General features: G+C 45.2%; 11 non-coding genes across 11 annotated transcripts; 7 read left to right on the plus strand and 4 right to left on the minus strand.

Annotated features, from left to right (window-relative positions):
* The first annotated feature begins 263 nt into the window (after positions 1-263).
* Positions 264-335, plus strand: trnad-guc (transfer RNA aspartic acid (anticodon GUC)). Its single transcript has one exon. It is a non-coding gene; the product is annotated as a tRNA-Asp (tRNA).
* A 116-nt stretch (positions 336-451) lies between these two features.
* trnag-gcc (transfer RNA glycine (anticodon GCC)) lies at positions 452-522 on the minus strand. The gene has a single exon. It is a non-coding gene; the product is annotated as a tRNA-Gly (tRNA).
* A 239-nt stretch (positions 523-761) lies between these two features.
* trnad-guc (transfer RNA aspartic acid (anticodon GUC)) lies at positions 762-833 on the plus strand. Its single transcript has one exon. It is a non-coding gene; the product is annotated as a tRNA-Asp (tRNA).
* Positions 834-1705: 872 nt separating this feature from the next.
* trnad-guc (transfer RNA aspartic acid (anticodon GUC)) lies at positions 1706-1777 on the plus strand. Its single transcript has one exon. It is a non-coding gene; the product is annotated as a tRNA-Asp (tRNA).
* A 116-nt stretch (positions 1778-1893) lies between these two features.
* trnag-gcc (transfer RNA glycine (anticodon GCC)) lies at positions 1894-1964 on the minus strand. The gene has a single exon. It is a non-coding gene; the product is annotated as a tRNA-Gly (tRNA).
* A 239-nt stretch (positions 1965-2203) lies between these two features.
* trnad-guc (transfer RNA aspartic acid (anticodon GUC)) lies at positions 2204-2275 on the plus strand. The gene has a single exon. It is a non-coding gene; the product is annotated as a tRNA-Asp (tRNA).
* An 867-nt stretch (positions 2276-3142) lies between these two features.
* trnad-guc (transfer RNA aspartic acid (anticodon GUC)) lies at positions 3143-3214 on the plus strand. Its single transcript has one exon. It is a non-coding gene; the product is annotated as a tRNA-Asp (tRNA).
* Positions 3215-3330: 116 nt separating this feature from the next.
* trnag-gcc (transfer RNA glycine (anticodon GCC)) lies at positions 3331-3401 on the minus strand. Its single transcript has one exon. It is a non-coding gene; the product is annotated as a tRNA-Gly (tRNA).
* Positions 3402-3640: 239 nt separating this feature from the next.
* Positions 3641-3712, plus strand: trnad-guc (transfer RNA aspartic acid (anticodon GUC)). The gene has a single exon. It is a non-coding gene; the product is annotated as a tRNA-Asp (tRNA).
* Positions 3713-4584: 872 nt separating this feature from the next.
* Positions 4585-4656, plus strand: trnad-guc (transfer RNA aspartic acid (anticodon GUC)). Its single transcript has one exon. It is a non-coding gene; the product is annotated as a tRNA-Asp (tRNA).
* Positions 4657-4772: 116 nt separating this feature from the next.
* Positions 4773-4843, minus strand: trnag-gcc (transfer RNA glycine (anticodon GCC)). Its single transcript has one exon. It is a non-coding gene; the product is annotated as a tRNA-Gly (tRNA).
* Positions 4844-5000: the final 157 nt, after the last annotated feature.

Genomic DNA, 5000 nt, shown 5'->3' on the forward strand with positions numbered 1-5000 from the left:
AATGTATTTGATCCATTCTTTTTTGCTCCACACCAGGTCAAACTGCAGAAGACCATTTTTTAACCAGGGAAACCAAGCGTGGTTTTCCGCAAGGGGCCCCTTGGCTTTCTTCTTCAGGATCCCTCTCCTGAGGCAAAGAAAATCAAAAATAATCCCAGTTTGAGCCGAAGAGACAATATGATTTGGTAACTAGTCACGCCAAAACAAACTCTACGTTGCCTCAGCTGGACCCGAGAACACCGGGTGTGGAGTCCCTTCGCAACTCCTCGTTAGTATAGTGGTGAGTATCCCCGCCTGTCACGCGGGAGACCGGGGTTCAATTCCCCGACGGGGAGAATACAGATTTTTTTTTTCTGCAACATAAACCCTATGCTCGGGTGTAGGGTCCGGTGGCAGCTCCTCGTAAGCAGTGAGTATCCACTCTTTATATAAGACATCTCATAAAAGGGAGTGCATTGGCCGGGAATCGAACCCGGGCCTCCCGCGTGGCAGGCGAGAATTCTACCACTGAACCACCAATGCTTGCAGAAGTTTTCTCCTACCCTCACACACGCACGCACGTACACACACACACACACTTACTTGCAGATTTTTGTTTTTTTTTCTGCATAATGATCGGTGACCGATCGATCGGCACACCTCTACCTCAGGCAATGCATTCTGGTGAAAGACAACGCATTATGACTACTTAAAACATACACGTAACCTCTAGGTTGCTTCAGCTGGACCCGAGAACACCGGGTGTAGGGTCTCTTCGCAGCTCCTCGTTAGTATAGTGGTGAGTATCCCCGCCTGTCACGTGGGAGACCGGGGTTCAATTCCCCGACGGGGAGGATGTACTCATTTCTTCTGCAACATACAGTCGCTGCTCTTCCTGTTTATATAACACACTTCCCATTGGCCATTGGCCTGGCAATCAAACCCTAGCCTCTGACACAGCAGCTGAGAATTGTTAAGCTAAACGTCTCTAAACCGTTTCCCATTCATTTCCAATGGTAGTCCTAAACTACTACAGATGTAATATATTTTTGACCACTATGCTATGGTGGCACTGTCCAATCTTATGTCCGGGAGTGACACAGCCCTCTCCTTGCTTGGATTCAGAAGAAGACAACTTTACAGCTTTTAAACTGAAATCTTTAGGAGAACTTACCAGCGTTAAGCAGAGAGAAGAAAAAATATCAAAGAAATCGATCTTCACATCCATCCTTCTTAATTTTAATAGGTAAGTGATACCGATGGATATAAAACATGTTTATCATCACAATCGCATCTTTTCAGCCGAATATATTATATGTAGCGGGAGCATTACTTTCTACTACTACGGTGTCTGGTGTTACCTAGTAATATAATTTGTCTTCTGATTTAATGTTGTTTGGTTTATGTGTCGGTTCTACATTGATTAGCTCTTATGTATTAATCATAACATTTAAAGAAAATGTATTTGATCCATTCTTTTTTGCTCCACACCAGGTCAAACTGCAGAAGACCATTTTTTAACCAGGGAAACCAAGCGTGGTTTTCCGCAAGGGGCCCCTTGGCTTTCTTCTTCAGGATCCCTCTCCTGAGGCAAAGAAAATCAAAAATAATCCCAGTTTGAGCCGAAGAGACAATATGATTTGGTAACTAGTCACGCCAAAACAAACACACCTCTACGTTGCCTCAGCTGGACCCGAGAACACCGGGTGTGGAGTCCCTTCGCAACTCCTCGTTAGTATAGTGGTGAGTATCCCCGCCTGTCACGCGGGAGACCGGGGTTCAATTCCCCGACGGGGAGAATACAGATTTTTTTTTTCTGCAACATAAACCCTATGCTCGGGTGTAGGGTCCGGTGGCAGCTCCTCGTAAGCAGTGAGTATCCACTCTTTATATAAGACATCTCATAAAAGGGAGTGCATTGGCCGGGAATCGAACCCGGGCCTCCCGCGTGGCAGGCGAGAATTCTACCACTGAACCACCAATGCTTGCAGAAGTTTTCTCCTACCCTCACACACGCACGCACGTACACACACACACACACTTACTTGCAGATTTTTGTTTTTTTTTCTGCATAATGATCGGTGACCGATCGATCGGCACACCTCTACCTCAGGCAATGCATTCTGGTGAAAGACAACGCATTATGACTACTTAAAACATACACGTAACCTCTAGGTTGCTTCAGCTGGACCCGAGAACACCGGGTGTAGGGTCTCTTCGCAGCTCCTCGTTAGTATAGTGGTGAGTATCCCCGCCTGTCACGTGGGAGACCGGGGTTCAATTCCCCGACGGGGAGGATGTACTCATTTCTTCTGCAACATACAGTCGCTGCTCTTCCTGTTTATATAACACACTTCCCATTGGCCATTGGCCTGGCAATCAAACCCTAGCCTCTGACACAGCAGCTGAGAATTGTTAAGCTAAACGTCTCTAAACCGTTTCCCATTCATTTCCAATGGTAGTCCTAAACTACTACAGATGTAATATATTTTTGACCACTATGCTATGGTGGCACTGTCCAATCTTATGTCCGGGAGTGACACAGCCCTCTCCTTGCTTGGATTCAGAAGAAGACAACTTTACAGCTTTTAAACTGAAATCTTTAGGAGAACTTACCAGCGTTAAGCAGAGAGAAGAAAAAATATCAAAGAAATCGATCTTCACATCCATCCTTCTTAATTTTAATAGGTAAGTGATACCGATGGATATAAAACATGTTTATCATCACAATCGCATCTTTTCAGCCGAATATATTATATGTAGCGGGAGCATTACTTTCTACTACTACGGTGTCTGGTGTTACCTAGTAATATAATTTGTCTTCTGATTTAATGTTGTTTGGTTTATGTGTCGGTTCTACATTGATTAGCTCTTATGTATTAATCATAACATTTAAAGAAAATGTATTTGATCCATTCTTTTTTGCTCCACACCAGGTCAAACTGCAGAAGACCATTTTTTAACCAGGGAAACCAAGCGTGGTTTTCCGCAAGGGGCCCCTTGGCTTTCTTCTTCAGGATCCCTCTCCTGAGGCAAAGAAAATCAAAAATAATCCCAGTTTGAGCCGAAGAGACAATATGATTTGGTAACTAGTCACGCCAAAACAAACTCTACGTTGCCTCAGCTGGACCCGAGAACACCGGGTGTGGAGTCCCTTCGCAACTCCTCGTTAGTATAGTGGTGAGTATCCCCGCCTGTCACGCGGGAGACCGGGGTTCAATTCCCCGACGGGGAGAATACAGATTTTTTTTTTCTGCAACATAAACCCTATGCTCGGGTGTAGGGTCCGGTGGCAGCTCCTCGTAAGCAGTGAGTATCCACTCTTTATATAAGACATCTCATAAAAGGGAGTGCATTGGCCGGGAATCGAACCCGGGCCTCCCGCGTGGCAGGCGAGAATTCTACCACTGAACCACCAATGCTTGCAGAAGTTTTCTCCTACCCTCACACACGCACGCACGTACACACACACACACACTTACTTGCAGATTTTTGTTTTTTTTTCTGCATAATGATCGGTGACCGATCGATCGGCACACCTCTACCTCAGGCAATGCATTCTGGTGAAAGACAACGCATTATGACTACTTAAAACATACACGTAACCTCTAGGTTGCTTCAGCTGGACCCGAGAACACCGGGTGTAGGGTCTCTTCGCAGCTCCTCGTTAGTATAGTGGTGAGTATCCCCGCCTGTCACGTGGGAGACCGGGGTTCAATTCCCCGACGGGGAGGATGTACTCATTTCTTCTGCAACATACAGTCGCTGCTCTTCCTGTTTATATAACACACTTCCCATTGGCCATTGGCCTGGCAATCAAACCCTAGCCTCTGACACAGCAGCTGAGAATTGTTAAGCTAAACGTCTCTAAACCGTTTCCCATTCATTTCCAATGGTAGTCCTAAACTACTACAGATGTAATATATTTTTGACCACTATGCTATGGTGGCACTGTCCAATCTTATGTCCGGGAGTGACACAGCCCTCTCCTTGCTTGGATTCAGAAGAAGACAACTTTACAGCTTTTAAACTGAAATCTTTAGGAGAACTTACCAGCGTTAAGCAGAGAGAAGAAAAAATATCAAAGAAATCGATCTTCACATCCATCCTTCTTAATTTTAATAGGTAAGTGATACCGATGGATATAAAACATGTTTATCATCACAATCGCATCTTTTCAGCCGAATATATTATATGTAGCGGGAGCATTACTTTCTACTACTACGGTGTCTGGTGTTACCTAGTAATATAATTTGTCTTCTGATTTAATGTTGTTTGGTTTATGTGTCGGTTCTACATTGATTAGCTCTTATGTATTAATCATAACATTTAAAGAAAATGTATTTGATCCATTCTTTTTTGCTCCACACCAGGTCAAACTGCAGAAGACCATTTTTTAACCAGGGAAACCAAGCGTGGTTTTCCGCAAGGGGCCCCTTGGCTTTCTTCTTCAGGATCCCTCTCCTGAGGCAAAGAAAATCAAAAATAATCCCAGTTTGAGCCGAAGAGACAATATGATTTGGTAACTAGTCACGCCAAAACAAACACACCTCTACGTTGCCTCAGCTGGACCCGAGAACACCGGGTGTGGAGTCCCTTCGCAACTCCTCGTTAGTATAGTGGTGAGTATCCCCGCCTGTCACGCGGGAGACCGGGGTTCAATTCCCCGACGGGGAGAATACAGATTTTTTTTTTCTGCAACATAAACCCTATGCTCGGGTGTAGGGTCCGGTGGCAGCTCCTCGTAAGCAGTGAGTATCCACTCTTTATATAAGACATCTCATAAAAGGGAGTGCATTGGCCGGGAATCGAACCCGGGCCTCCCGCGTGGCAGGCGAGAATTCTACCACTGAACCACCAATGCTTGCAGAAGTTTTCTCCTACCCTCACACACGCACGCACGTACACACACACACACACTTACTTGCAGATTTTTGTTTTTTTTTCTGCATAATGATCGGTGACCGATCGATCGGCACACCTCTACCTCAGGCAATGCATTCTGGTGAAAGACAACGCAT

The sequence above is a fragment of the Poecilia mexicana genome, unplaced genomic scaffold (assembly GCF_051168715.1).
Source record: "Poecilia mexicana isolate PSO_F unplaced genomic scaffold, ASM5116871v1 scaffold_2, whole genome shotgun sequence".
NCBI classification, from domain to species: Eukaryota; Metazoa; Chordata; class Actinopteri; order Cyprinodontiformes; family Poeciliidae; genus Poecilia; species Poecilia mexicana.